Consider the following 21444-nt stretch of genomic DNA (forward strand, 5'->3'; position numbering starts at 1 on the left):
TGCTGAATTAAATTTCATGGATTCCATAAATGGTAACGTGAATCTGAGTACGTCCGATAAAGCCGAACATGCAGAAATATTAAAGGTACACGCATCAGCATTCATAAAGGGTATTCCAAGCCGACGAGTTACCACAGGCGAACTAGAAATCCGTCTAATTGATGTCAATAAAACGGTAATGAGGCGTGCATATAGGCTTAGCATGGAAGAAAAATTGCTAGTAAGGGATAAAATACAGGAACTGCTGGCATCCAAAGTCATACGACCAAGTTGCTCCCCTTTTGCGAGCCCAATGTTATTCGTGACGAAAAAGAATTGAACTGATCGTCTGTGTATTGATTTTAGAGAGTTGAATGCAAATACTGTCTCAGATAAATACCCACTACCTCTGATTGCACATCAAATTGATAGATTGCGTGGCGGCAAGTATTTCACAAGTCTTGATATGGCAGGTGGCTTTTACCAGATACCCATACACCCAGACTCTATTGAACGCACTGCATTCGTCACGACAGATGGCCAATACGAGTTCATAGCCATGCCGTTTGGTTTAAAAAACGCATCAGCAGTGTTTCAGCGAGCCATCATGAGAGCCTTGGGTGAAGTGGCTTATTCCTATGCAATTGTTTATATCGATGATGTCCTCATTGTCGCTAACACAAAGAAGGAAGCTTTCTCTAGACTGAAGGAGGTATTACAAAGACTATCAAGTGCTGGGTTTTCGTACAACATTAACAAGAGTTCTTTCTTACAGCCTAGTGTAGAATATCTAGAATAAAAAATTGAGATGGGTGAAATAAGACCAAACCTACGAAAAATTCAGTCATTGGCCGCATTGCCGCCCCTCAGTCAGTTACGAAAGAAAATTCATTGGCTTGTCATCCTATTTTCGACAATTCGTCCCACGGTTTTCCGAATTAATGAAACCTTTATATTTATTAACTTCAAAAAACAGCAAGTTTGAGTGGCGGGACAAACATGAGCAGGTGCGCCAAGAGAATATATCTACTTTGGTTAGCGATTCGGTTCTTATCATCTATGATCCACAGTTTCCAGTTAAACTTCACACTGACGCTAGTGCAGATGGGTATGGTGCAATATTGATGCACAAGGTAAACGGTAAACCTAGAGTCATTTAGTACTATAGCAAGTGCACCACGGGAGCAGAAACAAGATACCACTCGTACGAGTTGGAGACGTTGCACAGTGGCGCCTTTTGACTTTTTTTTGATAATAAATCATAACTTTTGAACCAGTGAAGATAATTGAATGATGTAAACGGCAAATGATAGATAATTTACCCACCTTTCAAATTATAGCATGACAGGGAGTGGGCGTGGCAGAGGCGTATTTACAAATCGGCAAGTCAGAATTTAAAAACAAATCCATTTTATTCCAACAAAAAAAAACTTTTTTTAAAAAGTTTTTGTTTTTTTTAGTTTCTTTTTTATGTTGTAATTTTTAAAAATTATAAAAAAAAAAAAATTTGGTTTTTAAAAAAAAATTATTTTTTTTTTAAATGTTGTTTTGTTTAGTTTCTTTTTTATGTTTTATTATTAAAAAAAAAAAAAAAATAAATTAAAGTTTTTTAACAAAATTTTTTTTATATTTCATGTTTTTTGATATATTGGTCACAATTTAGTAAACTTGGTAAATCCAATAGACCTAACATTTCTGGACTATAATTACTACATTCTAAGATTCTGTGACAAGGTTGTGATTCCATGGCCTTAAAATACAGTTTGGATTCGCACATACTAAATTCAATGCTTAGTCAGCGTAAGTTGTTTTGAGCTGGCAAAAGTGGCTATTTTCGTTTCTCAATTACTTTTAAACGTAATTTTTTTTACAGTAACATGATGTATACCAAAATTTAAGGAATCTCAAGGGCTATACAGTTCGAAGTTTTAAAGGAAATCGTTGAAACCGTTTTTGAGAAAAATAAAAAAGGCTAAAAAAAAAGTTAACAAAAAAGGCTTAAAAAAAAAGTTAACAAAAAATTTGTTTTCTGCATAACTTTTTAAATATTACATTTACACAAATTACATACAGATGGCGCTTAAAGCATTTTAAAATACCTTTCAAAGAGAGATACAGCACAAGTCTGTAGCTTCAGTAGTTTAGAAGTTACGGCCTTCCGTATTTTAGCTTTTTATAGCTGTTTTTCCGCTAAACTAGCGGGTTTTTTCCAAAAGTGGTAGAACTAAAGTTTCTTATATCGAGCTGTTGAACATAATATCAAATTTTCAGGACCTTAACACAATGTTTTGGACAAATTTTTCACAAGGTTGCGCCATATGCAATTTCTGGGACCATGACTTTTTTACCTTTTTTGGGCTCTTAAAACCGCGGTCGCACGCGGACGCAGCTACAACTTTCCTAATATCAAGAAGAAAGTCCAAATATCGTTTTACGGAAGTATAAAAAATATAATATGAAATATTTTTTTTATTTTCCATCAAAGTTGGAAAATATGGAAAAAATTGACGTTTATTGACGTTTATTGACAAATAACGCATAACTAAGAGATGAGGCTGGCAAACAGCAATATATTTTCCTTTTTTACTCTTAACTAACACACCAATCAGTGGAAAAAAGAACCAAAGCGATTCGATACCTAGTTTTTAAGATATACCCCCCGGAGGTGCGAAAAATTACCTAAAAACTGTGTGTTTTTTTAAGTGAAAAATTGTTCAACTTTGAAAATGCATATCTTTTACAAAAATTTTTTGATTTGAAAAAGGGTTACATATTTGTAATAGTGGATCAATTGCCTATCGATTGGTATAGGTAGCAACTTTCTTGGACAAAGTGGAAAAAGTGATTTATTGCACGTTTTTTGGCCCAAGGCGCCACTGTGCGTTGGCTGTCTACAATGCAGTCAAACATTTCCGCCATTATTTACATGGCCTCCCATTCGTTGTGTATACGGACTGCAACTCTCTTAAAGCTAGTCGCCACAAGAAAGATTTGACACCGAAGGTCCATCGTTGGTGGGCTTACCTTCAATCTTTTGAGTTCGAGGTAGAGTATAGGAAGGGAAGTAGCATGGCACATGTAGATTTCCTCTCACGCAATCCATTACCAATTGTTAAGCAGACTAAAAAAACAACAAAAGTGCGAATAGATCTAGCAAATATATCCGACTACTGGCTGATTGCTGAACAGCATCGAGATTCCGAAATTTTCGAACTAGTATCAAAGCTGTAAGACAGTGAACTAAAGTTAGAAGATGCAAAAACGTATGAGTTGCGATCTATCTGTATGTTATACCGGAAAATACAAAGAAATGGAAGAAATCGATGTCTGCCGGTAATCCCACGAGCGTTTAATTCAGGGGTGCTCATTCCTTTGGCACACGAGCACAATTGTTTTTGGAATAGCACTAAGCATACGGCAGTGCACCCGCAATGCTTGCCTATGCACACCCCGAGTCCTCTTTGGGTCGATGTCCTTAATAGATAAGAGCGAGCCAAGCCAACAACAAATTCCATTGAAGTTTTTTTTTCTCCTCAACTCACAATGCAAAGTGTTGTTGTCTTTTTCATGACTGTGTGTGACTTGTTACTCGCGTGCGTGTGTTTTTCCTTTAATGGTGTTTGTAACTGCACTGCCATAAGGCAGTTTTGAGCACCCCTGGTTTAAATGGTCCGTAATCAATCACGTGCATGAGGCACTAATGCACTTGGGCTGGGAGAAGACTTTAGACAAGCTATGCACACATGGTTTCCGAGTATGTCTAAATACGTACGAAAATTTGTAGACAATTGCATCACATGCAAACTTTCCAAATCAACTTCGGGAAAGGCGCAGGTAGAACTCCATCCCATACCAAAAGTCAGTGTACATTGGCATACAGTGCACATAGACATCAGTGGCAAGCTGAGTGGTAAGAATGACGTTAAAGAATATGTAATAGTGCAAATAGATGCCTTCACTACATACGTTCATTTGCATCACTCCCTTGGCCTTAAAATCAACTATCTGTATGTTTTGGGTACCAAGTCAAATAATTGCCGACCAGGGCCGCAGTCTTGCCAGTAACGATGTTTGGCAGTTCTGTGCTACAAAAAAAATAGACTTAATAATGGACAGGTGGAGCGCGTAATGAGTACCATGACAGCGGTAGAGACAAGTGAGCGATCCTGGCAAGAAGCCTTAAAGGAGGTTCAGTTAGCAATGAATTGCAAGGCCAATAGAGTTACGAAGATAAGTCCATTAGAACGTTTAATTGGTAAGGAAGCTAGACCAATGGGCATGATGCCGTTGGTAGAAGAAATAGAAATAGAAATAGATATCGACAATGTAAGATCGAATGCACTACAGAATATAGAAAAGGCACTCGTAGATACCATAGACTCAGTGTAAAACATTTACAAGGCTATAACCGCACCATGTAGTTAGCTCCGCAGTAACTGTATGCCGGGGGCTATTTGGGTCCAGTGGGACCATGACGCAGATTGTGCGTTGCAAGGTGTGCAACATGAGCATGAGAAAGAGATGGAGTTATGGTTGAAAAGTTGAAAGACGGTTGAAGAGAAAGAGGTGTAAGAAACAAATGCAAAAGAAAATATATTTGTTTTGTGAATTTCTATTACATTTATGTTTTATTTATGACTGTATACTGAAAAGTTTTGTTAAGTTAATACCAACTTAAACCTTAAGGAAGGAAACAATGTTAAGTTAAGACAACAGAAAGTTGAGAATAAAGACCGTGAAAGAAATCTGCCCTTGAATTCTGCTTTTCCGTTCACGGGGCAAGTTCGGTCCTCCCCGACATACTTATTTTTTTCTCCAAAAAAGATGTTACCAGCTTGCCATTAAGGATTGATTTATTTTTATACCCTTGTAGAGGGTATTATAATTTCAGTCAGATGTTTGCAACGCAGTGAAGGAGACGTTTCCGACCAGATAAAGTATATATATTCTTGATCAGCACCAATAGCCGAGTCCATCTAGCCATGTCCGTCTGTCCGTCTGTCCGTCTGTCCGTTTCTATGCGAACTAGTCTCTCAGTTTTAAAGCTATCGCGATGAAACTTTCCCGAAAGTCTTCTTTCTATTGCAGGTAGTACATATGTCGGAGCGAGCCGGATCGGACCACTATATCTTAAGGCTCCCATAGGAATATTCAAACAAATATAAGAAAATTCATTGTAACTTTGTAGTAGGCGTTTTGATTCTTGACTACTTAAAAACTAAATTTAAATAAATAGAAACGCTGAATCTGGATCCCTGGAACTGCACCGAGTAAGCATTCTTTAATCTACAAGGGTATATAAGCTTCGGCTGGCCGAAGGTAGCTTCCCTTCTTGTTTTTACTAAGAACAGAAACTTATTGCAATTACCTTACCCCTGTAAGAATTTGGTGTTCATTTTCTAACAAAAACTTACTTTTGCAGCAGCCTTCACCTACATATTCATTAAAAATAAAATGGAAATTTATTTGCGAGTAAACATTACATTGGATATATTCTGTAAATGCAATTAAGCATTTGTCTTTTGGGTGTGAGTCAAAAAATTGTCAATCCACTGTTCTATGACGGGCAAATTTTGTTCACTCCAACGGACTTCTTCTTTGATATTTCGCAGTGATCTCTCTATAAGGTGCTGTGCACTGCCAAACTGTCCATTGTGTTTATCATAGAATGTTTTGGCCATATCGTATCCTTCTTGAGTAGAAAACATTCCTGTCGCAGATGTAATTAGCTTCACCCAAAGAGATGTATTTTGAAACCTTGAAAGAAACATAATTTTTATAAGTCCATCTTATTCTCCACAACATGAGCAGGAGATATTGAAATTTTGTTTCGTTTTAAATAAATTTATGTATCGTCCAACTGCTTTCTGAAAAGTTCAATAAGAACGAGTGAGGCAACAAGTTTTATTGTCCTTAATAGATTATTTTCAATTACTAAAAATTAAAGAGATTTTTAAAATAAATAAAAAATTTCTTAAAAACAAGAAAGGAAGTTAACTTCGGCAGGCCGAAGTATCCCCTTGCAGTTAAAATGCATACTATCTTTGAGAGCTTCAAACGCTTTATCTCGATGAGTCCCGTTTAGGTATATCAAATGCATATTGGCCATTTTTTTGATTTGGGTTTTAAAATGTCAGAAATCGAAATGCCTGCTTTATAATGAACAAGAAAGGAAGCTAGCTTCGGCTGGCCCTTGCAGATAATTCCTATTAATTTACAAATCGCAAAAATGTTAATTTTCCTATTATTTCTCATTAATTTTGCGTTCGTTTCAATGGCAGCTATATGATATAGTAGTTCGATTTTGATAAAATTAAAATCGAAATTTGAAAATATTTGAAAAGAGTTATATCCTAGAGTAAAAGAGAATAAAATAAAAACCAACGAAGCAATAATTTATTTCCTATTATATTCCTATTAATTTTCCGATCGTTCCTATGGCAGCTATATGATATAGTCGTCCGATTTTGAAAAAATTTTATTCGAAATTCAGAATTAGATAAAAAATGACATTTCCAAAAGTAGGATGTTATAGGTTCAAAAACACCCAAGATATAATTTTTTTACATTTTTTTTCCCGATTGTTCCTATGAGAGCTATATGATATAGTTGTCCGATCCGGCTCGTTCCGACTTATTTACTACCTGCAATAGAAAGATGACTTTTGGGAAAGTGTTATCCCGATAGCTTGAAAACTGAGAGACTAGTTTGCGTAGAACCGGACGGACAGACGGACGGAGAAGAGAATGTAATAAAAATCAACAAAGATATAATTTTTTTCCTTATAATTTTCATTTAATTTTTCGACCGTTCCTATGGCAGCTATATGATAAAAAGATCCGATTTTTTAAATATTTAAGAAATTAACCATTCAACACAATGTTTTAAAAACAATTCTTTTGCTGTTTATCATCGTATCGTAGAAAGTGTCATGGAGTTATGTTCTTACATAAACTTATTAATGGTGATGTCGACTCCCCTTTCCTTCTTAGTTCACTTAACTGGAATGTACCCTGTAGAACAGTTCGCCGTTTTCGTCCGTTGTCCCTGCCAATATGTAGATCTAATTATGCCCTGCATGATCCTTTTCGTGTTCTGTGTGACGACTATAATTCACTGTGCCACATCTTACTGTTTGATACCCCCAATGCTACTAATTATAATAAACTTATGTATTTTCTGTCTTTAAATAATTTATAAATTCTTTGTAAGCATGTATTTTAAACTGTCTATTGTTAGATCGTATTTTCTCCATGTCCGCGATTCCGCTTACTTGCCCAAAACGGTTTAGGGCTCCGCTCGTAACAAGCTTTGCTTGGTGTCGTAAGGGCCACTTGTTTGTACTGACCATAGTGCATCAACATCCAAGAGTAGAATATGGGATTGATCTATTATGGCAGAGGCGGCCAAAAATACTTCCAGTTGGAATATTGGGCTGAAAATTTGTGTACTGCCATATAGACCCAATTAGATAAATAAAATAAAAATAAATTAAAAAACCATACGTTAAAGTCCGTAAGTATTAGAAAACAACATTTTAAGACTTAAATTTAATTGCATACATTAGGGTAAGGAAATCTCTTATTAATAAAAGATATTTTATTTAAATTTTATTTTTATTGGTTCACAATATATATACTAGCTTTAAAAAAATAAAATCTTCAATTTAAAACTTCACAATTGAGCAATTAAGATTTCAAAGCACAAAACAATATGACGAACAAAAAATATGCACGAATACAAAAGAGCGTATAACTCAGAAAGTTGCAAAAAGGTGCAGCTCAAATTTACAACATAGACTAAGAAAACATTCACTAATATTTAGAAATTAGTTTCATCAAAGGGTAAGACGGGATTCACAACTTATTCTTTATCTGAAATCGATGTATACAAAAAAAAAAGCGCCACTCACCAGGTCACTGCTAAAACAATAATTTTAAAACAATAACACAACACATAATAACATAAAAATTACTCAGTTTTATAGGACATACCTTAACATTCAATATACCTTTTACATGCCGACGATTTGACACGATTTAGTAATAGAAATTAATTTTTTAGTGGAAGCTTATTTTGGGGCAGCGTTCTCTGTAACGTGCACGTGTTTTTTTGTCTCACTTCTCTCGCTATTCGTAGCGTGTACGTGAGACCAAAAATTAATTTACCGTTCGATTTATTGGTCTGTTATGAAATATTTTTAGAAAAAAATATGCAATTTCAGATTTTTGTTTTTTTATTTTTAGCCTATGAAATCAACCACTGTGCGATGGTAGCATTCACCCTGGTAAGAACTGTTGTCTCCCCACAGTTTTGACCTGTGTACCACCTGTTTTACATATACGATCGAAAAATAAATGTGGAGATACTAAGAATTTAAGAAAACAGAGCATGTAAAAAACAGTTGACTATTTCTAGCTGTCTCAAAATACCTCTCACTTCGGGACCCTTTGAGCAAATAGTCACATAGAAACTGTTTATTTTCTTTCAAAAGGTTTTCGGTCTTTGCTCAACCAGTAATCGATTTTTTTGTTTCAAAACGGTTTCGGTTGATCAAAGACCGTTTGAACTGAACGGTGAACAAAAACGGTCTTTTGACTTTTTATACCTATGTGTTTAAACACAGAAGATGAAAATTGTATTCTGTTTGTCAGTTTATCTCAAAACGATGTTTTAGGATACTAAACAACAACGCCAACTTACTCTCTCGGTCCTGATGGACTTCCTGGGTGTGTGCTTAAGTTTTGTGCATCAACCATTTGCAAACCTATTCTTCAACTTTTTCAATTGTCTATTTCATCATCAGTTTTTCCAACTATCTGGAAGGATTCTTTTATTATTCCACTTCACAAAAAGGGTGCGAAGGCAAATGCCCAGAATTATAGAGGTATTTCTAAATTGTCGGCAATTCCAAAAGCCTTTGAACGTATTATCACTTCTCATTTGCAACATTTATGTTCCTCGCTAATATCACCGTGTCAGCACGGTTTTGTTAAGCGAAGATCGACTACCACCAACCTACTTGAATTGTCATCAATTGTAATAAATGGATTTAACAATAAAATGCAGACTGACGTTGTATATACAGATTTCAGTAAAGCCTTTGACTCTGTTAACCACTCTCTTCTTTTATTCAAATTAGATTTGCTTGGGTTTCCATGTAATCTATTAACTTGGATTTCAAGCTATTTGAATGGGAGGACTCAGAGGGTTATATTTAAGAACGCTGTTTCTAAAATGATCCGCGTGACATCCGGAGTGCCCCAGGGTAGTCATCTAGGCCCTTTGCTGTTTACTTTGTTTATTAACGATCTTCCCTCTATCATAACAAATTCTCGCGTACTAATGTATGCTGATGATGTTAAGCTTTGTTTGACATACAATAATATAGAGTCTGGTTTCGGCTTACAATCAGACATTGATAATTTTCAAGTATGGTGTAAGTATAACCTCTTAAATTTGAACTGCCTGAAATGTAACGTAATGACCTTTCATAGGGGTACTCCTACGTTTATAAGTTATTTGCTTCAGAACTTGCCACTTGACCGTATATATTCAGTAAATGATTTAGGCGTTCTTCTGGACCCGAAGCTTAAATTTGACTGCCACATAATGTCGACAGTCAATAAAGCTATGAGTGTTCTTGGGTTTATAAAGCGTTGGTCAAAAGAATTTGATGACCCTTATATAACCAAATTATTATTTACCTTTCTAGTCCGTCCTATATTGGAATATTGTTCTTCGGTTTGGAGCCCACAATACCAAGTCCACATTGACCGTATAGAGTCGGTACAAAAAAATTTCTCCTTTTTGCCCTTCGTAGTTTGAACTGGGATCAAAACGTAAGGCTACCTTCCTACCAGAGTAGATTATTATTGCTTAATTTACCGACACTTGCAAATCGTAGAAAAATGCTTGGTACCATTTTTATGCATAATCTTATAAGAGGTGATATTGATTCTGTAGAACTTGTTAGCCGCCTAACTTTTAATGTTCCCGTTAGACTAACACGTAATTATCATCCTCTTAATTTATTAATTTATACTATAACTTTCTTTATCATCCCGGTATTAAAAACTAATATTTTAACTCATTTGCTTCACTCCTAACTGCATGTTTTTTTCATTATTTGTCCCGTCTTAATTGGTTTTATGTATTCTTCCTCGCGAACTCGCATTTTTGCCCAAATTTACAAAAGGACCCCGCGCGTAACAAACACGTGCTTGGTGTCGTTGGGCCACTTGTTTGTACTTCTCGTAGTGCATCAACGTCCATCATCATTCATTCATCTATTGAACATGCAGAGAAAGCAGAGGCAGCAGAGGCAGCAGAGGCAGCAGAGGCATCATCACCCAAGGCAAGTTGACTTTGATATATTTCACGTAGGTGTGCCTTTAAGTTTCTCGAACAGATAGCTATCAGGGACATTGACAGGGACTCGAGAAACCGGCCCTTAATAATACTACTTGATATCTAGGGTCAAGGAAAACGGATGATATTATAGGAACTGAATTCAATATGTGTGATCGCTTTTCTAAGCATTTTGACAATGCTACACTATATTTAGAGGACGATTTTAATGTCTAAGAGCGAAGAGAAAACCACTGGAAATATAAGTCACTTAGCAACAAATCCAGTTTCTGAAGTTTTAAAGAGAACTCATAAAGATATTTCAGCAAATCACACAAAAGGTTCACTGCGTCCCATTCGGTGTTTTTTAAATGAAATTCTTTTATGTCATTTGAGCTTTTTAGACAAAATTCTTTTAGTGTAAGAACTCGGTCGCACATTAAATACGTGGAATTCCACCGGGTAGCGCAGTCTAATATGGGCTTGTTTAATTTTTCTAAATAAAGCAGATTTAGAATGGTTGGAGTTCTTAGTTTTTTACATAAAGTGCGTATTTTAGATAAATCAATCTTAATTTCTTTTAAAAAATCAGAAAAAAATAAATTTAAAGTTTGCGCTGCGCAACGCACTGTGGTGATTGAGTCCTGAGGTAAATCCACCTGAATTTCATCTATGTCAATTTCTTCTGTAGAAATGCATTCGCATTCGGAGTGCTCTGCATCGAGGTCAACCCTACATAATTGGTTTAGTTTATTGCTAAAACTTATGAGAAGGATTCAGATTTCAATAGTCGATCCGAATACTTTTTAATTAAATGTTTCCTTCTAATATCTGTTATTGAATTCGAACAAAAATATATGGATTTATACAATCTATATTTTTCTCCGAATAGCCATTGCACTAACACTCAGAAAGCGATATAACAATCAGGGCTGCGATATAACAATCAGGGCTATTTTGGCATGGGTTCTTTTTTTTTTTGTATTAATTCATCGCGTGGATGAACAGCTTGTTGGTCGCAACAACACTGCCGCATATACCAGATGCTAGTGGTTTAAGCGCATGTGCGAGACAATGCACACATCGGTAAACCAAAACATTGCAGGTATCACATAAATTTGTTTCAGCAGCCTTAATCCGATGAAGAAAAACTTTGTCGTATGTGTTCTCAGTCATCAGTCTATTTATTACTTTTATACTTTTAGCTTTCCACCTTAGATCATGGTGCCATGGTTTAGTTGGAATGTCCGGAAAGATGTGTATCAGATTGGATCCCTTGAGTCGACATTTGTTTTTGTAATCCTCATTCCATTCAAAATGTACAATGTTTCTAATTTCCCTTAGGGCCTCTCTGACACTCAACTTTCAACGATCTCCCCTTCAGTCACAGCTTGCTTAGCTATACTGTCCGTCTTTTCATTTATACTGATACCACTATGCCCAGGCAACCGTACTACCTCTAATCTTTCAACCTCCGAGTCTTCAATACATTCATGTATATCTTGTACAATGTACGAATCACAGTCTTTGTTCTTTACAAGATTTGTAGCACCTAAACTATCGCAAAAAATCACAGCCTTTTTGTACTTATTTCTTTTGCAAATTTCAGCAGCAAATTTAATGCCGGATAATTCAGCACCCACTTATGAGAAATACCACTTGGTAATTCCAATATGCCAATTCCGCTTACTGAGTGTGTAACTGAAGCATCTGTTGACAGAATGTTCCACTTCTGGTCAGTGAATTGGTTTATCACCTCATTATAGAAGGATCGTAACTCCTCTACCGAATACTCAGATTTACTTTTGTCAAGTAATCTTTCTTTCACACATATGTTATTAGAATAGACAAAGGTTTGACGCATCCTAGTATTATCAAAGAAGTATTGAAACTTTTTGATAACATTTGTATAGCTAGTTAATGCTTGAGAGCATTTGAACTCATCAAAGAGAGTGGGATTTTGAGCTTTAACTTTGAACAACTCTTTGGAAGTGAGGATATTGGCCCGGAAAACAGGTGGCATTACACCAGCCAGACCGAAAATTGCATGTTTACTAGTATCGGGAGGAACTCCCACACATCTCCTTAATGACCTAGCTTGCGCAATTTCCATGTCCTTACTGGCACCTTTGCCCATGTCAGCAAGGCTGGTTATGGCATATTCTTGCTTAGATCTTACAAACGTTTTGAAGATATTTGCGCTAGTCCTGGGTTTCAGGCCAGATTTAATCGTTGTTGCAAACTGCAATAATTTCTCACTTTTTATACCCGTTACTCGTAGAGTAAAAGGGTATACTAGATTCGTGCAAAAGTATGTAACAGCTAGAAGGAAGCGTTTCCGACCCCATAAAGTATATAAATTCCTGATCAGGGTCACTAGCCGAGTCGATCTAGCCATGTCCGTCTGTCCGTCTGTCCGTCTGTCCGTCTGTCCGTCTGTCCGTCTGTCCGTCTGTCCGTCTGTCTGTCTGTCCGTCTGTCCGTCTGTATGAACGCTGAGATCTCAGAAACTACAAAAGCTAGAAGGTTGAGATTTCCCACACATATTCTTTGGCTTCCTACGCAGCGCAAGTTTATTTTAGCAATCAAAAATTATATATCTATCTCCCTCGCACTCCCTTTAGCTGAGTTACGATTATTAGTCGGGACACCAACCCGACACAGCGTTCGCACTCCCTTTAGCTGAGTGACGGGTATTAGATAGTCGGGACAACAACCCGACTATAGCGTTCTCTCTTGTTATTGATCCTTTTTTTACTCTTTTAACATGTTCAACTGAGGACATGTTTACACATAGAAGTCTGCCCTAAAAGGTAATCCTTTTTTGGTTCGGAATCATTTGATTATCAACAACAATATTTACTACCTTTTTGACACCTTTGCCCACATTGAGTATCGCAGATTTTCCGGGGTTGAAGGAATACCCAAGATCATTGCATAGAAGATTGAAATTGATAATCTTATTTTGCAGATTTTCAACTGTTCTGTCAAAGTCGTGACCAAAGGAGATAATTGCGAAGTCGTCTGCAAATTGGAACACCTGTGTCTTGGCATCATTGATTTGATGTAATCGCTTTGTACACACATTAAAGAGTAGTGGTGACAAGCAGGATCCTTGCGGATTTCCTCCTTGAACAACTTGTACCGCATCACCCAGCCTTAACACCCTGTTTGACATAAAACTAATTATCCAATCAGTGAAGACCTTAGGAAAACCTTCATTTTCCAGAAGCAGCTTCAAAAAGTTCAGATTAACACAATTATAGGCATTGTTTAAATCAACAACAGCCATTACAATTGATTTTTTATCATTTTTCCGTGAAACTAAAAAATTGATTACATCGTTAATGCACATTGCTGCTGACTTGTTCTTTTGATATGCATATGATCTGAAGGGAAGACTAGCATTGTCGTGGATATGTTTTTCAAGTCTCGATTTTATCATGCAATTTATTGTTTCTGCTAGCACAGATATTAATGATATAGGCCTGAAGTTTTTGATGTCGCTTAAGTCTTTGTTTCGCTTCGGGATGGGAGTTATTTTGATGGTCCTCCATTCAACCGGAAAATCACATTTAGACACTTTATCATTGTATAAAGAGACTAGTTCCTGTTTTGCAGTTGTATTCAACGATTCTAGCATTTTATATGTAATTTTATCAACACCCCCGGCAGTTCTCTTGTTGCGACCTAGAACTTCTTCTAAATCATCCAAGCTAAACAACAAATTATCGTTCTCTTTTAAGGCAAACAATTCATCATCCCCAGCTCTATTTTCAGCTGGAATCTGATCCTTAAGGAATTCAAGGTACGAGCTTGAGTTGTCTAAGTCAAAATTGTCCACTACTTCTTCCTGACAGTTTTTCAGATTTCTTAGAAATCTCCACGCCTCTTTTGTGTTGGCCTTGGCATTCAATTGATCTATCTTACTTAAGTAGTTCGTTCTCTTAGCAATTTTTACTGCCTTTTTCCACTTGATTTGCCGCCTCAACATAATTCTGGTACGATGGGCGTCCTACTTTCTTCAACTTTATATGTAGCTGCCTTAATCTCGACTGTTATCTTTTTGGTTAGGTTCTCAATGTTACCACTTAATTCTATATTTTGTAGATTTTTAAATAGCCTGTTTTTTGCTACAAAGCATTTTGGCGCACTTAGATTACCTGAAACCTCAAAAATAATAGGAAAATGGTGACTGCCTCCCAACAAAAACTGTTTGCAGTTCCATTTTTGACAATGCATGCCTTTAATAAAAGTTAAGTCTAGAACAGATCCAACTTCCGAATCAATATTTCGTTTGAAGGTCTTGCTACCATCATTAGCTATCATGTACCCAGCACTTAACATCCTTTCTCGTAAAAATGATCCCTTACTATTATTAACACTATCCCCAAAGGCAGTATTTCTTGCATTAAAATCACCAGCAATGATTGTATTGTAAAAAGGATCAAGTTTTTCAATTAGATTGTTAATTTCGATTTTAAAATTATCTAAAGATAATTGCGGTTCTAAATAAACCGAAGCAATCTTAATGTTAGTGCTCTTTTTGGTAATATTTCTATTATAATATCACAGTCCGTTTCATATTTGAATTTTTTAACTTTAATGTCATTTTTGTGTGCAATTGCTACACCACCATATCCATCCTCTCTATGTTTTTCAATAAGATTGTAATTAGCTAGCTTCCTAAATGAAAGGTCATGTGAAAATACTTCAGCCAAAAATGCTATGTCTATTTTGTTATTGTTAAGAAAGAATTCCAGATCATTCTTATTGTATTTAATTGACTGAATGTTATGTTGCAAAAATTTTATGTTCATTGATTTAATTCAAAAAAAATGTCTCTGTCTTCTGTTTCAACTGGTGTTCTTCTTTCTTTTAGTTTGTTTGATTTTGTTATACTTGTACTATTTATGTTGTTTGTATACTGTGTGAAATTTGACATTTCCGAACTTAGGTTGCTCAATTGAGACAACATGTTATAGATTTGATGAATTTTATACTCCATTGTTATCGTAGGAAAGAACGGAACGTGATCACTGGAATCGTTAGTGTACGACTCTAAATGAAAATTCGGTTTCTGTACAGGTACAGTGGGTCGTGCTACCATGCGACTGACGTATGAGTGTTTCTTTAAAACTTCATTGACTTTATCATCCTTATTTTGAATTTTGTTTTCACTGTTTTTTAAAGCAGGAAAGTTTTTTTCGTAGTCAACAAGCTGTGAGTAATTTTGTCTTACTGAATAAGCTGTCAGCACCTCTTTTCGAGCCAATTTTTTAATGCACATTATTTTGTTAATACCCCTCTCTTTTTCCCACTGAGGGCAGATGTGGCTATCTCTGGCCGAGTGATTCGTTACATTACATAAAATACATTTAAGAATGGTACATGTTCCCAAGCAATCCTTTACCCCACACTTTATGCACCGTGTGGTGGTTTTGCATCTGTCACTAAAGTGACCCAATCTTCCACAACTCAAACATTGCCTCACCATTGGAATATAATTGTTTACTATCAGTGCACAAACACCAAATAGCGAAACTTTCTCTGGAATGTCACACCCTTCAAAAGCAATTTTTACCGTTTCTGTTGGTATCAGCTTTAAAGAGGAACCGTTTTCATGGTTTGTGGTTTTGACTCGCCTAAGAAGCCTCTCAACACCCTTGATTTTTACGTCAGAATTAATTAGGGTGTTCAATTGCGTTGCAAACGTTGTAAAGTGTAAAAGTGTAAAGCAGTTCCAACAACAATTTCTATACAAAATAGTTTTCAAAAGTAGGCCTTTAAAAATAAGAAATTTTTTTGTACCGAGTCTATACGGTCAATGTGCACTTGGTATTGTGGGCTCCAAACCGAAGAACAATGTTCCAGTATTGGACGAACAAGGGAGGTAAATAGTGATTTGGTCATATAAGGGTCGTCAAATTCTTTTGACCAACGCTTTATAAACCCAAGAACACTCATAGCTTTATTGACTGTCGACATTATGTGGCAGTCAAATTTAAGCTTCGGGTCCAGAAGAACGCCTAAATCATTTACTGAATATATACGGTCAAGTGGCAAATTCTGAAGCGAATAACTTATAAAGGTAGGGGTAACCCTATAAAAGGTCATTACGTTGCATTTTAGGCAGTTCAAATTTGAGAGGTTATACTCACACCATACTTGAAAATTATCAATGTCTGATTGTAAGCCAAAACCAGACTCAATATTATTATATGTCAAACAAAGCTTAACATCATCAGCATACATTAGTACACGAGAATGTGTTACAATAGAGGGAAGATCGTTAATAAACAAAGTAAACAGCAAAGGGCCTAGATGACTACCCTGGGGCACTCCGGATGTCACGCGGATCATTTTAGAAACAGCGTTCTTAAATATAACCCTCTGAGTCCTCCCATTCAAATAGCTTGAAATCCAAGTTAATAGATTACATGGAAACCCAAGCAAATCTAATTTGAATAAAAGAAGAGAGTGGTTAACAGAGTCAAAGGCTTTACTGAAATCTGTATATGGGCACTTCCAAAATGTCGCTCGGGACATTTGCACACCTTTAAAGTTGAAAAAAAATTGTAAAATAATGGATTTTAATTTTAATTATGGGCTTTTCTTTTCACTCTTCCCAAGCTCTATTTTTGGTAAAAATCTTGATTTTGTACCACTTTTAGTTTTTAAGATATCGGTAAAAAACTGCCGTATTCGCTCGGGACAAAAATAGAAGTGGATTTCGGGGAAGTTCATACAACACTAGAAATTAGCGAATTCTGATGGAATATTTGAATGCGATTTTTTTTAGAATGTTGTTCAAACATGTGGCTGTGAAATGCTTTTGGTTTCACTCAAAAATTCTTTGCCGTTTTTTTTTATGCAGTTTCAACCACATTTGCTCGGGACATGCCGCTCGGGACATTTTTTCCGACTGTTTTGTAAAGCGGATTTCTTTACCTCTATCTCTCAATTGCTGGATGTTTTGCTTTTAACTTAATAGTTTAGTATGTGAATGAAGCATTCAGTACAGAAAAATGTCACATATTAGCATTCCTATAGGATAAATTAACAATAGAACCCAGGTCCAAAAAATAACAAAAAAATAGCCAAAAACTGATTTTTGCGTATATTGGTGGGGTTTGTCATAAAAATAATCAAACTATACTCCAAATTTGTAGTTAAGCTCAGTATCCAACAAATTAGAAACTAATATCGGGGCAAAATCATGTGGAAATATGTTTTATTCAAGTTTCAAGGTTTTTGGCTTTTTGTTAAATCCATTTATTACAATTGATGACAATTCAAGTAGGTTGGTGGTAGTCGATCTTCGCTTAACAAAACCGTGCTGACACGGTGATATTAGCGAAAAAAATTAATGTTGCAAATGAGAAGTGATAATACGGTCAAAGGCTTTTGGAATTGCCGACAATTTAGAAATACCTCTATAATTCTGGGCATTTGCCTTCGCACCCTTTTTGTGAAGTGGAATAATAAAAGAATCCTTCCAGATAGTTGGAAAAACTGATGATGAAATAGACAATTGAAAAAGTTGAAGAATAGGTTTGCAAATGGTTGATGCACAAAACTTAAGCACACACCCAGGAAGTCCATCCGGACCGAGAGAGTAAGTTGGCGTTGTTGTTTAGTATCCTAAAACATCGTTTTGAGATAAACTGACAAACAGAATACAATTTTCATCTTCTGTGTTTAAACACATAGGTATAAAAAGTCAAAAGACCGTTTTTGTTCACCGTTCAGTTCAAACGGTCTTTGATCAACCGAAACCGTTTTGAAACAAAACGAGGACGGAAGCTAACTTCGGCAAGCCGAAGTTTTAATACCCTTGCAGATTTTACGAATTAAAACTTGACTAGACTAGCAACATGAATTAATAAACAACAAAATATTTTATAATTGAAAAAATAAAATTTTAAAATTTTTCACCCTATTGTTCCTAAGGGAGCTATAGGATATAGACGCCCGATCGGCACGCGCGTTTACCCTAATGAAGGTACGCACAAAAAAATACGATTTGGAAAGTTTCATGGGAATAGCTAATATTTTGCGCGAAATATCCTGAAAAACTTCAAATTTTGACCGATTTCACCCTATTGTTCCTATGGGAGCTATAAGATATAGACGTCCGATCGGCACGCGCTTTTACCCTGATCAAGGTACGCACAAAAAAATACGATTTAGAAAGATTCATGCCAATAGCTCTTACACTGAGCGAAATATCTTCATTTTTGTGAAAGCTATATCCGATTGTTCCTATGGGAGCTATAGGATATAGACGTCCGATCGGGTCGGCTTTCAAACTTGATCTGCGTACACATGTTTTAGGACGACTGTGAAAGTTTCAAGGCGCTAGCTTTTAAACTGAGCTCGCAAACGGTATTGAAACAGACATACAGACGGACAGACGGACAGACGGACAGACGGACAGACGGTCCGACGGACAGACGGACAGACGGACAGACGGACAGACGGACAGACGGACAGACGGACATGGCTATATCGACTCCCCTATTGATCCTGATCAAGAATATATATACTTTATGGGGTCGGAAACGTCTCCTTCACTGCGTTACAAACTTCTGACCAAAATTATAATACCCTCTGCAAGGGTATAAAAATCGATTACTGGTTGAGCAAAGACCGAAAACCTTTTGAAAGAAAATAAACAGTTTCTATGTGACTATTTGCTCAAAGGGTCCCGAAGTGAGAGGTATTTTGAGACAGCTAGAAATAGTCAACTGTTTTTTACATGCTCTGTTTTCTTAAATTCTTAGTATCTCCACATTTATTTTTCGATCGTATATGTAAAACAGGTGGTACACAGGTCAAAACTGTGGGGAGACAACAGTTCTTACCTGGGCGAATGCTACCATCGCACAGTGGTTGATTTCATAGGCTAAAAATAAAAAAACAAAAATCTGAAATTGCATATTTTTTTCTAAAAAATATTTCATAACAGACCAATAAATCGAACGGTAAATTAATTTTTGGTCCCACGTACACGCTACGAATAGCGAGAGAAGTGAGACAAAAAAACACGTGCACGTTACAGAGAACGCTGCCCCAAAATAAGCTTCCACTAAAAAATTAATTTCTATTACTAAATCGTGTCAAATCGTCGGCATGTAAAAGGTATATTGAATGTTAAGGTATGTCCTATAAAACTGAGTAATTTTTATGTTATTATGTGTTGTGTTATTGTTTTAAAATTATTGTTTTAGCAGTGACCTGGTGAGTGGCGCTTTTTTTTTTGTATACATCGATTTCAGATAAAGAAAAAGTTGTGAATCCCGTCTTACCCTTTGATGAAACTAATTTCTAAATATTAGTGAATGTTTTCTTAGTCTATGTTGTAAATTTGAGCTGCACCTTTTTGCAACTTTCTGAGTTATACGCTCTTTTGTATTCGTGCATATTTTTTGTTCGTCATATTGTTTTGTGCTTTGAAATCTTAATTGCTCAATTGTGAAGTTTTAAATTGAAGATTTTATTTTTTTAAAGCTAGTATATATATTGTGAACCAATAAAAATAAAATTTAAATAAAATATCTTTTATTAATAAGAGATTTCCTTACCCTAATGTATGCAATTAAATTTAAGTCTTAAAATGTTGTTTTCTAATACTTACGGACTTTAACGTATGGTTTTTTAATTTATTTTTATTTTATTTATCTAATTGGGTCTATATGGCAGTACACAAATTTTCAGCCCAATATTCCAACTGGAAGTATTTTTGGCCGCCTCTGCCATAATAGATCAATCCCATATTCTACTCTTGGATGTTGATGCACTATGGTCAGTACAAACAAGTGGCCCTTACGACACCAAGCAAAGCTTGTTACGAGCGGAGCCCTAAACCGTTTTGGGCAAGTAAGCGGAATCGCGGACATGGAGAAAATACGATCTAACAATAGACAGTTTAAAATACATGCTTACAAAGAATTTATAAATTATTTAAAGACAGAAAATACATAAGTTTATTATAATTAGTAGCATTGGGGGTATCAAACAGTAAGATGTGGCACAGTGAATTATAGTCGTCACACAGAACACGAAAAGGATCATGCAGGGCATAATTAGATCTACATATTGGCAGGGACAACGGACGAAAACGGCGAACTGTTCTACAGGGTACATTCCAGTTAAGTGAACTAAGAAGGAAAGGGGAGTCGACATCACCATTAATAAGTTTATGTAAGAACATAACTCCATGACACTTTCTACGATACGATGCTTCCCAAGCTCTATTTTTGGTAAAAATCTTGATTTTGTACCACTTTTAGTTTTTAAGATATCGGTAAAAAACTGCCGTATTCGCTCGGGACAAAAATAGAAGTGGATTTCGGGGAAGTTCATACAACACTAGAAATTAGCGAATTCTGATGGAATATTTGAATGCGATTTTTTTAGAATGTTGTTCAAACATGTGGCTGTGAAATGCTTTTGGTTTCACTCAAAAATTCTTTGCCGTTTTTTTTTATGCAGTTTCAACCACATTTGCTCGGGACATGCCGCTCGGGACATTTTTTCCGACTGTTTTGTAAAGCGGATTTCTTTACCTCTATCTCTCAATTGCTGGATGTTTTGCTTTTAACTTAATAGTTTAGTATGTGAATGAAGCATTCAGTACAGAAAAATGTCACATATTAGCATTCCTATAGGATAAATTAACTATAGAAACCAGGTCCAAAAAATAACAAAAAAATAGCCAAAAACTGATTTTTGCGTATATTGGTGGGGTTTGTCATAAAAATAATCAAACTATACTCCAAATTTGTAGTTAAGCTCAGTATCCAACAAATTAGAAACTAATATCGGGGCAAAATCATGTGGAAATATGTTTTATTCAAGTTTCAAGGTTTTTGGCTTTTTGTTAAATCCATTTATTACAATTGATGACAATTCAAGTAGGTTGTTGGTAGTCGATCTTCGCTTAACAAAACCGTGCTGACACGGTGATATTAGCGAGGAACATAAATGTTGCAAATGAGAAGTGATAATACGTTCAAAGGCTTTTGGAATTGCCGACAATTTAGAAATACCTCTATAATTCTGGGCATTTGCCTTCGCACCCTTTTTGTGAAGTGGAATAATAAAAGAATC

The 21444-nt window shown here is 35.9% G+C and overlaps 1 protein-coding gene and 1 long non-coding RNA gene across 6 annotated transcripts in view; one reads left to right on the forward strand and one right to left on the reverse strand.

The window, feature by feature from the left end:
* The window catches only part of LOC108069552 (uncharacterized), a 537263-nt gene that overhangs the window by 509644 nt on the left and 6175 nt on the right, over nt 1–21444 (forward strand). The gene's annotated exons all lie outside the window — the stretch shown is intronic.
* LOC138913216 (uncharacterized) lies at nt 5454–6124 on the reverse strand. The gene is made up of 2 exons (XR_011418873.1): nt 6019–6124; nt 5454–5736 (listed from the first exon to the last, which is right to left on the reverse strand). It is a non-coding gene; the product is annotated as an uncharacterized lncRNA (long non-coding RNA).

This window comes from Drosophila takahashii, chromosome 3L (genome assembly GCF_030179915.1).
Source record: "Drosophila takahashii strain IR98-3 E-12201 chromosome 3L, DtakHiC1v2, whole genome shotgun sequence".
NCBI lineage: Eukaryota > Metazoa > Arthropoda > Insecta > Diptera > Drosophilidae > Drosophila > Drosophila takahashii.